This window comes from Rhinopithecus bieti, unplaced genomic scaffold (assembly GCF_001698545.2).
Source record: "Rhinopithecus bieti isolate Rb0 unplaced genomic scaffold, ASM169854v2 scaffold_21412, whole genome shotgun sequence".
NCBI classification, from domain to species: Eukaryota; Metazoa; Chordata; class Mammalia; order Primates; family Cercopithecidae; genus Rhinopithecus; species Rhinopithecus bieti.
This window is the reverse complement of record NW_016811643.1, coordinates 586,978-597,954: the sequence shown is the minus strand read 5'-3', so window position 1 is coordinate 597,954 and position 10,977 is coordinate 586,978. Positions and strand designations below refer to the sequence as shown.

The 10,977-nt window shown below is 50.2% G+C and overlaps 1 protein-coding gene across 1 annotated transcript in view; it reads left to right on the top strand.

The window, feature by feature from the left end:
- The first annotated feature begins 4,474 nt into the window (after nt 1–4,474).
- Nucleotides 4,475–10,977, top strand: part of P2RY6 (pyrimidinergic receptor P2Y6) — a 25,832-nt gene continuing 19,329 nt past the window's right edge. The window contains 1 exon segment of the mRNA XM_017894485.1: nt 4,475–4,681. The gene's annotated coding sequence lies outside the window, so the exon portion shown is untranslated.

Genomic DNA, 10,977 nt, shown 5'->3' with positions numbered 1-10,977 from the left:
AGAAGCCCCAGAAAAGCTCTCTTCCCTGCCTAAGCCAGCCTGGAGTGGAGGCAGGTGCCTGGTAAAATGACCATATGCTCTCTGGGGTGGATGACAGTGAACCCAGAGGCCCCTCCTCATCAGAGCAGCAGAGGTACCTGCTCTGCTGCCGTGGGAGTACCTCACGGCTCTCAGGGGAGGGTGGCCCTAGAGCAGAGACATGTTGGGATCTTGGATTGTAGGCACCCCTCAGGATGAGGGAATTGTGGAGTCACTGGGCACCTTGAAAGGCCATCGAGAGGAAGGAGAGAAAGAACAAGAGATGGGGCTGAAGAGACCTCAAAGGCAAACCTCGTTCTGTCTGAGAGACCTCAGGTTGTAGAGAAGACTCCTGCGGAGCCAGCAGGAGCAGCATCGTTGATGCACAGCCATGTCTGAACTCAGCATAGGCTGGGAGGTGGAGAGCTCCAAAATTCAGTGATTAGCTTGAAATGTTGCCTTGAGCCGGTGACAAGCAGGACTAGTGGCTGACTGGGCAAGTTGGGGACAATCTTCCCATAGAAACGTTTGCCTACTTTCTTTGAGTATTCTGACCAGGACTTATGTGGGATGGCTGAAGAGGGTGAGCCACACAAACCATCTGTGTTCTTGGGGAAACCTGTTAGCTTCTCTGGGAGAGGCAGAGGAACGGCTTGGGCATCCAAGGACTCAGCCCTTCCTTTGCTATCTCTTTCCTGGTTCTGAAAACTCTTCACATGCAACTTGCTGCTGAGCTAAGCTAGAGCCCTATGTATGCTGGGCGGAAGTGGGTGCATGCATGTGAGGGTGCCTGAGTGCCTACTGTGGGTGGTATGTTCCCAAGTGTGGCAGGAGCCAGGGCACATGTGCATATGCATGTGTGAACCTGCATGAGTTATGTGGAGCTATGTCCGGGTCTGGGTGTGCTGTGCATGCACCAGTGCAGAACTGCATCCACAGGCACGTGCTCCTTACAACTCTGTCAGGTCTCTGTGGTCTCTCTGTGCTTTCCTATAATGGATGGCAAACAGCAGACCCCAGACTGGACAGAATGAGGGGGTCAGGTTGCAGAGAGGGAAAACCTCTGCAGCTCAGCAAGAGGGCCTAGCTCTGGCCAGACACGGTGGCTCACGTTTGTAATCCTAAAACTTTGGGAGGCTGAGGCAGGAGGATTGATTGAGACTAGGAGTTCGATACCAGCCTGTGCAAACTAGAAAGGCCCTGTCTCTACAAAAAAAAAAAAAAATACAAAAATTAGCCAGGCGTAGTAGCTTATGCCTGTAGTGCCAACTACTTGGGAGGCTGAGGAGGATCATTTGTGCCCAGGAGGTCAAGGCTGCAGTGAGCTGTGTGTTTGCAGCACTGCACTCCAGTCTGGGTGACAGAGTGAGACCCTGTCTGGGAAAAAAAAATGATGTCCAGTCTCCTCCTGTCCAAGGAGACCACCAACCATGCTTCCTGCAAGCTTGAAGTGGGCCAACTCTCTTTAGGATCTGATCTGAATCCCAGAGGGACCACATCTCCTCCTACAGACTGGGCCAGGCAGCCTCCTGTTTCAGTCAAGAGGGCTGAAGGTAGTGTTTTCCCTCCTGACTCCTGGGAGTAGCAAGGGGCCAATGGGCGGTGGCCAGGGATGTGCACGAGACCATTCCTGCCTGCCAGGGGCCTCATTACAGGCTACAGAGACCCTTCTCAGCCCTTGACTCGTGTGGATCGGAACAGCTCCATTCCACAGCTGGGAAAACCAAGGTTCAGGAAGGGGTGAGACCCACCCAAGGGAGTAGCCAGTACTGGACTGCGAGCCCAGCCCAGGGCCAGGAAGGAAGACCCTAGGACTGAGCTAGCAGTGGCTGCCTGGGGGCAGGGCCTCGGGGGGGGTAGGACACCAAGGTCAGCCTGGCCAGCTAGTGGTGAGCATCACCCAGCAAGGGCATGTGGGGTGTAAACTATAAAGCACCTGATTTATTGTAAAGGACCCAGGGGCTTCCTGCTGGTGACTGAGTACTGTGGAGGGGTCAGTGCCCACAGGCAACATAGGGTCTCAGGGGCTTCAACCTTGGGCACTCCTCCCCTCCATGTGAGGAGCCTACACCCTGGGCTGAGCTGGGAGAGTGTGCGCCTGAAAGTTATCCCCTAAGGCTTCTCATCTTATGTAACTGCTTTTATTCCTGGGGAAAATCCAGAGCTTGGGAACCACACAAATCTCCCGTGGCATCTGGGACAGTTTGGGATTATGGTAAGGATTTCAGAGCCTGGGAAAACAAGGCCTGTGGACTAGGGGTTTGTGGGGCTCCCCAGGAGCGTCATGTGCGTGGAGCACATGCAGAGGTCCGGGCCTGGGCAAACATGTATGTGAACAGGTGTACACACTCCAGAGCCACTCACAGAAACACACACACATAAACACTTGGGCACAATTTCAAACACCTGTGCCTTGTGAATGCATGTGCATCTTCCAGCACAGGCACATATGGCTGACAAGCCCCCAGGTGGACACTGTGCACCCAGCATTCACATCCTCCCTCAGCCTCGGGGCCTGACTGAGGTTGGTGGCTCTCAAGGCTACCTCAGGGCCATGCCTCTGCCTCCCGGAACAAGCTCTCCCAGGCCTCCCAGCCTTGTCCCTTTCCCATCTCTCCCCCCATACCTTCTCACCACAAGGACAGAGGAGGGGCCCTTCCTGTCAGCTGGCTGGGAGCAGAGGTGGCTTTGGTGGAATTTGTGCTTACTTCCCATCAAGGATCAAGGACCTGCTCTGGGGCTACCTCAGGGCCCCACAGGATGAGGGGCTGGTTTTGAGAGTTTTCTGCTTGCCTGTCATCTGGATAGTGTCTAAAAATTTGCAAGCTGCCTTCCTGTCAGTGTCTTGCTCATTCTTCATGACACTCCTGAGATGTAAGTGCATTCACTTCCTCTATTTGGCAGATGAGGGAACTGAGGCCAGAGAGGGATGGGACTGCCTGAAGTCACACAGCAAGCTGTGGCAAGGTTGACCAAAACTCTCATGAGCTGGGGTTGCAAGGAAAATGCTTTCAGCTTCCTGGGGCTTATGGTAGGAGAATTTGGCTGTCAGAGCCTAGAGGGTGGGGCAGGCTGACACTACCAGATAGGCCTGCCACAGAAACACCTCATACTCCTTTACCAGGAGCTGACGGGGGGCACAGCCAGCCCCTCACAGGCCGGCACTGTGCTGGGAGGCTCACCCCTGAACCTACCTTTGTGGACATGCCAAGAGAGGGCAGGAGGGGGAGCTCTGCCTTGCTGTGTGACTCAGGCAAGCCCTGACCCTCTCTGGGTCCAGTGCCCTCTCTACTGGGATATTGGGATTGGGGATTGGTTGAGGGATGTGCTCCCTCTCTGGACCACAGAGGAAGCAAAGAGCTTCCCCAGGGCTAGGAGTGGGGTACCAGCTCAGGATGCTCCCTGTCAAAGCCCTGGTGGCCCTGAGTTGCTGCCTGTGCCCAGGGAGTCTCAGCCTTGGCACTGGCCTGCTGCTGAGATCCACCAAGGCAGGGTCTGGCACAGAGTGGGGGCTTGGGGCCTGGGGAAGGGTCTCCTCCAGGCTAGGTGGCCGGGAGAGGGTGATCTGGCAAATCCAGATGGGGCCTGTCCACCTGTCTGAGGCTGCAGCCCCCTAGCTCTCTGCCACTTACCTTCCTTCATGTTTCTCTACCGCCGCTCTTATCACTATCTGGCCTGCTATATTTTTACTCATTAACCAAAAGAAACTAATCTCCCCTGCTAGACTACAGGTGTCTCAAGGGTGGGACTTTGTTTTTTGACCTCAAGTGCCTTGAACACTACCTGAACAGAGTAGATGCCCAATAAGTACCTATAACAAAGAAAAGGAGGTAGAGGAAGCGGGAGAATGAGTCATCTTACAGACAGGGAGGGCCCACCATTGGCCCAGGTAGAGCCGCCCTGGCTGCCTTCTCTTCATAAAGCTCAAGCTCAAGGATGGATTGGCGCTGGGGAGGGGAGGGTCGCCTGGGGTCAGCCTTTCCCCCAGGATCACCCTCCATCATCGGTGCCATCCTCATCCCTGGGTGGAAGTTGTCTGGGCCCACAGGGTTGGAGCCACAGATAACACAGCCATTAATCTTGGGGTCTCAGCCTCTCTTAATGGACCTTCCAGGCACTGCTGAGAAAACCAGGTTAATGGTTTCCTGCGGCAGCAATGAGCAGAAGCAGGGCCATCTCCAGACTCCAGAGAAGCCAGGAGAGGGCTGGGGTGAGAATGGAGAGGAGGAGAAAAAACAGCCACCCAATGCGTGCCTTCCCTGTGCCAGGCCCTTGTCCTGAAATGTTATCTCACTCCATCCTCCCAACAGTCACTTGGGCTAAATTGGTGATGCTGCTTGTTTGGGTGAGCAAACAGAGGGTGAAGAAAGTGACTTGCGGGCAGCTGGGTAGAGGATGAGTCAGCATTGGTGTAAAGGACTTGAGCTTCAGGGTTCTCAGGATTCGAGTCCTGGCCCTGCTGCTTGCCAGCTCTGTGCTGTGGCAAGTTACTTCCTCTCCCCAAGTCTCTCGGTTTCCTCATCTGCTGCCTCTCCAGACTTCTGCCAGACATTGCACGCGACAGTTTCAGGCATAGAACTGACTGGTAGCAGGGGCTGCTCCACGAGTGGGTATTTGCTCCAGCACTTCACGGACTGCAAGCGGGGCACTCGCTAACTCCTGGGTGAGTTTTCTGGGTCCATGCCTGGAAGGGCTTACGCCCCTCAGCTCCCCTAGCATCTTCCTGAGTACATGCAGTCCACTTGCAGCCACCGAGGTTCATCACAGGCAAGAGCAGCATTGGGGCAGACACTGGGGTCCTCCTCCTTCCTCTGCCTGACTATGCCTGGAGCCTGCAGACTGCATAGCACGGAGGGCTGAGGCACGCAGGATGGGGTCAGCGGGGGCGGGGAGGAGATGGACACATTGGTGCTGGGCTGTGCCTTGCTGAAGAAGTGGAATAGCTCAGGCAGGACTCAGAGCCACAAAGGTCTGGGTATGAGTCCAAATGGCTGGCAAGGACACTTTTCCTCTCTGGGCCTCAATTTCTTCCTCTCTAAAATGGGGGCAACAGTGGTCTCTCGCTGCTATGTGAACACTGCTAAGTGTAGTATGCTGGAGAGCAGCCCTCACAGAGGAGGCTGGGCCCTGCCCCCAGAACTCCCCAGGAACTTTGGTTGAGGGAGTGAGTAGGAAGGATTAGTGACCGAATAATTGTCCACAGAGGAGACCCTTGGGAAGCCTCTCACCTCTGCCATTCCAGCTAAATCTTAAGACAGCCTGGAGCTGGCCCCACGAGAGTGGTTTGGAAAAAAAAAAAGAATGAGTCCCTGAGTCTAGGTGTGACCTGTTAAGGGTGAAAGGACCTATCTGGGAGAGCTGGGTTAAAACTTTTCCGGAGTTTCTATTGCCATTCAGCTCTGCTGACACCCACACAGAGAAAACAGGCAGCCCAGCCCATGCGTTCAGTCCCAACTCTTGAAGATATTTGGGACTCTCTTCTCTTGCCAGCTCTAGAATGGGTCAGATTCAGGGAACCTCTCCACCCCTCAGTATCAATGAGATGAAAAATAAGAAGGCCCTTTGCAAACATAAAGTGTTGTGCCCCAGAAGGTGCAACTGTGTGTGTGCCAAGCCCCTGGGTGTGTATGCGAGAGTGAGAACGTCCAGCTTCCAGTGTATGTGTGTGTGTGTATGACTGGCTGGGTGGGGGGGACTCTTCTAAAACTCTTACAACCTTTTTTTGCATTTCCTCCCTGTTTGTCAGTTTATCAGAAAGGGAGGGGGCCATGGTCCGGAAACCTGGCAATTGTTTCTGAGCCTGCCGACTCTTCTCTCCTGCCCTTGTCTTATCCTGTGGCTGTCTCTGGAGGCCCGACTACCAGTAGCTCCCAGCATGGCCTGTTCTGCCAGAAGCTTGCCTGGTTTCTCTGTACAGCCCACTTGCCACCTGTTTTTCCATCAGTGGCTATGCACTGGCTGTTTTCACACCACTGTCCCACTGACCCTTTTTATTTTGGAATTTTTATTTTTTTAAAGATAGGGTTTTGCTCTGTCACCCAGGTTGGAGTACAGTGGCACCGTCATTGCTTTCTGTAACCTTGAACTCCTCGGCTTAAGCAATCCTCCTGCCTCAACCTAAAAGTTGCTGGGACGACAGGCATGTGTCACAATGCTCAGTTAATTTTTTAAAATATTTTGTAGAGATGAGATTTTGCTGTGTTGCCCAGGCTGGTCTCAAACTGCTCGCCTCGAGTGCCACTGACTCTTTATAACATCCCAATGCCCTCCAGAAATGGTATTTATTGTTCCCATTTTACAGGCAAGGAAATGGAGGCTTATTGAAGGGAAATGGCTCTCCCAGAGTTATCCAGCCAACTAGCAGCAGCGCTAGGGTTTCAATTCTTACCTAACTCCGAAAACTTTATTAACTGTTGTGGCTTACCTAGTAGGTGTGTGTTGGCTGTTTGGCTGAATGAATAAGTAAATGAAATAACAGATGAATAAATCATTCCATCAAAATTGAGCTGAAAGAGAAAGTTAGGTAATAACAACAAGATCTGTCATTGAGCAACTACAATGTGTCAAGTGTTTTACACAAAAATGAAATCATCAGGAGGCTGAGGCAGGAGAATCACTTGAAGCCGGGAGGTGGAGGTTGCAGCGAGCTGAGATCGTGCCACTGTACTCCAGCCTGGGCGACAAGACCAAGACTCTGTCTCCAAAAAAAAAAAAAAAAAAAAAAAAAAAAATGAAAGAAAGAAAATAAAAGAAAAAGAAAGCAATCAGGATTATTATTATTCCTATTTTACAGCAGAGGAAGCTGAGGCTCAGAGAAATTAAAGGATCCTATCCAATGTGGGAGCTGGGACTGTAATTTGTCAGTGTCCACGTCCAGAGCCCTGAACCTAGCTTTCCTGGTTCCTTAGCGTTAGAGTGAGTCGGCAGAGCCTGGCAACAGGTGCCCATTACAGCACTCCCGGGGCCCGTCGAGACTCTCAGGAAGCTGGGTGCAACAGCCCACCCTGCCCCCTCCTGCCTTGGGACCATTTCCCCATTTGTCTCTGAAATGGGTTTCTATTTCAGGCTGGGGTGGGGATCTGGCAGCCCAGGCTCTGACTCTCCCTCTCTGACTGTTGGCTTGTCTAGTTAGGGCCAATGCCCGGGCATGGGGTGATATCTTGCTGCTTCCCCTGTCCCAGGGCTGGCTCTGTCATTAATAGTTCCATGAGAGGGCAGGGTCTGCACAAGATGCAGTCATTGGTCTATAGAGATGGTGTAGGCTCGGTCAGTGGCTTCTGTGCCCAGCTCTGTGTGGATGCCAGGGACCAAGGGGCTAGTGGGTCCAACTCGCTCCTTAGGAACTCAGGGGCTGGGCTGGGTACTGAGCTCCAGGAAGATGAACTCTGCAGTAGCTGAGACAGAGCCTGGCATCCTGACTCCCAGGGCAGTTCTGGTTTTGCTTGCCTGGGACGGAGTTGGGGCTGTCCTATGGTACCAGGAGGCAGATCTCAACTCAGAGTGAGGGATAACCTTGTTTCTGTCATACCAGAGGGATAGGAACCAGCCTTTCAAATCAGCCCACAGTTCCTGAGTGTCCTGTCCCTTCTATTGAGGGACAGAGGCACGAGGGGACAGATCTGCACAGGAGAAGGAGAGCCCATTGTCTGAGGGGGGAAGAAATTGCCTCAGGCAGCGGCTAATCTGATGGTTGAGGCAAGAGACAGACTTGGAAGTGCCAGAACCTATCCTGCAGATTCACCAGTACTTGACAGCATGGTGCAGTCTCATTCCTCATGCCTTCGCATTGCGGCCCACCATGCTCCTGAGGAGCACACACCTCCATAGCATGGAGGGGAAACAGAGGCACAGAGAGGCTAATGTTTGGCACAGAAATGCCTCTGTTGTAAAAAGTTGCTGTAGTAAAGCAGATGATAGATTAAAAGCTAAACAGTCCCCAGCCTAGGTCTCCTCCCAGGCAGTAAATCTCCCCTTCTGACTCTTGGATTCATTGGTGAGATTCATGGAGGACTTGTTTTGTGCCAGGCCCACTCAGGGGGTTTGTCATAGATTTATCTTATAATAACAGCAACACCAAGACGGGTTAATACTATAACTCACATAGAATAAGTGAGGAAACTGAGACTCAGAGAGTTAAATAACTTGCTCGAGGTCACATAACTAGTAGATGCAAAGGGGTTCAAACCTGGGACTATCTGTCCCTGAAACTCATGACTCTCCCACTCCATGGGGTACTTGTTCCACAAGATGTCAGGCTTCAGAGCATATCATGAAATGGTAAAATATGAATGACAACATAAGAAAAGGTACAATTAGGGAAATGCAAATCAAGACCACAATATAATACCACTTTACACCCACTAAAATGGCTACAGAATTATTCATAATAGCCAAAAAGTGGGAATAACCCAGAATGCCAGCATGGATGAACAGATAAACAATTATGTGGTCTATCCATACAATGGAATATTATTCAGCCATAAAAATGAAGTGGTTTTTTTTGTTGTTGTTGTTGTTGTTTTTGAGACGGAGTCTCGCTCTGTTGCCCAGGCTGGACTGCAGTGGCCAGATCTCAGCTCACTGCAAGCTCCGCCTCCCGGGTTTAGGCCATTCTCCTGCCTCAGCCTCCCAAGTAGCTGGGACTACAGGCGCCCGCCACCTCACCCAGCTAGTTTTTTGTATTTTTTTAGTAGAGACGGGGTTTCACCGTGTTAGCCAGGATGGTCTCGATCTCCTGAACTCGTGATCTGCCCGTCTCGGCCTCCCAAAGTGCTGGGATTACAGGCTTGAGCCACCGCGCCTGGCCAGAAGTTTTTATTTATACTACAACATGGATGAACCTTGAAGACACACTAAGCAAAAGTCAGACACCAAATGGTGAACATTGTATGATTCAATTTACATAAAATGTCCAGAACAGGCAAATTCATAAATATAGAAAGGAGATTCATAGTTTCCAGGGCCATGGGGAAAAAAGGAATGGGGAGTAACTGTTATTGGGTACAGGATTTCTTTCTATGGTTATTAAAATATTCTGAAATTAGATAGTGATGATGGTTGCACAATCTTGTGAATATGCTAAAAACCTCTGAATTGTCCACTTTGAAAGGCTGAATTTTATGGTATGTGAATTACATCTTAATTGTTTTAAATCCAGGAGCAGGAATATAGAAATTACATAGAAGGTTGAGATGAATGTTGGTCCTCAGGTAGGTGAACAGGGAAACTTCACTGTGAGTGTCCTGGCAGCTGGAGTGAAAAGGGAGAAGCAGCCTTCAAAAGGAGGAAACCAGCTCTTCAGGGGTTTAGGTCTAGGGCAAGATTCCTATAAACCCAAGTTGGCCCACTGCATCATAATGTCAGAAATACAGAATTGTTTTCGAGACACAGTTTCACTCTGTCACCCAGGCTGGAGTACAGTGGCACAATCTCAGCTCACTGCAACCTCTGCCTCCCAGGTTCAAGCGATTCTCCTGCCTCAGCCTCCCAAGTAGCTGGGATTACAGACATGCACCACCACACCTGGCTAATTTTTGTATTTTTGGTAGAGACAGGGTTTCACCATGTTGGCCAGGCCAGTCTCAAACTCCTGACCTCAAGTGATCCGCCCACCTCGGCCTCCCAAAGTGCTGGGATTACAGTCATGAGCCAGAAATACAGATTTTTTTTTTCTCCCACCTGATATTTCGATGCAAAAAGTATGAAGAAAGTGGGAAGGGCCTGTGATTTGACCACACTTCCAAGCCAATGAGTTGGCCTGCTATAGTTTCATAGATGCTGGCAGAAGACACAAGACTTCTGGTTAAAGATAAAGAACTTTCTTCCTCACAACAACAGAAGTAGCCCAAATATCAGCATTTGCACTTGTTCCCCAATTCCTGCAGGACAATGCAAAGGGGTCCAGGTAATACCTGCACATGCAATGGCTTGCATGACAAGGTAAGGAACGTGGAGCTTAGGCAATCCGCGTCTTTCACAAGGGGCAGTAAGCCTGCCCACCAGACAGTCAATAAACCTGGTTTTGGCTCCAGAAGGGGATACTATTTTTATCTTTATCTTCCAAGGCTGTCTGCTCTACAAATATCCTTGAAAAGATCCTCTGGAACAAAGGTAGTCTGTCTCTGCTCACAAAACATGTAGAAATCTGATTGGCCCTGGGAGAATTGTCTCCCAGTACAGTAGATGTGCTGGTCAAGGCCAAGTTTTGTTTGTTTGTTTATTGTTATTTTGTTTGTCTTTTATTATGATAAAATATACATAACAAAATTTATGATTTTAATCCTTTTTGACTGTACAATTAATTCACTGGTATTAAGTATACGCACAATGTTGGGCAACCATCACATCATCACCATCCATCTCCAGGACTATTTATTTATTTATTTATTTGAGATGGAGTCTTGTTCAGTCACCCAAGCTGGAGTGCAGTGGCGCAATCTTGGCTCACTGCAACCTCTGCCTCCCAGGTTCAAGTGATTCTTCTGCCTCAGCTGGGATTATAGGCACACACCACCATGGCCAACTAGTTTTTGTATTTTTAGTAGAGACGGAGTTTCACCATGTTGGTCAGGCTGGTCTCAAACTTCTGACCTCATGTAATCTGCCCGCCTGCCTCAGCCTCCCAAAGTGCTGGGATTACAGACATGAGCCACTGTGCCCAGCCCTCCAGGACTTTTTAAAGTTATCCACTGAAACTCTATGCCCATTAAATAATCACTCCCCATTCTCCCACCCTCTCAAACCCTGGCAACCCCCACTCTACTTTCTGTCTCAATGAATTTGACTCTTCTAGGTACCTTATATAAGTGGAATCATACAGTATTTGTCCCTTTTTGACTGACTGACTGTTCTTGGAATAAAGTTTTCAAGTTTCATCCATGTTGTAGTATGTATCAGAATTTCATTTTTTAAGGCTGAATAATAATCTATTGTGTGTATATATATATATATATATATATA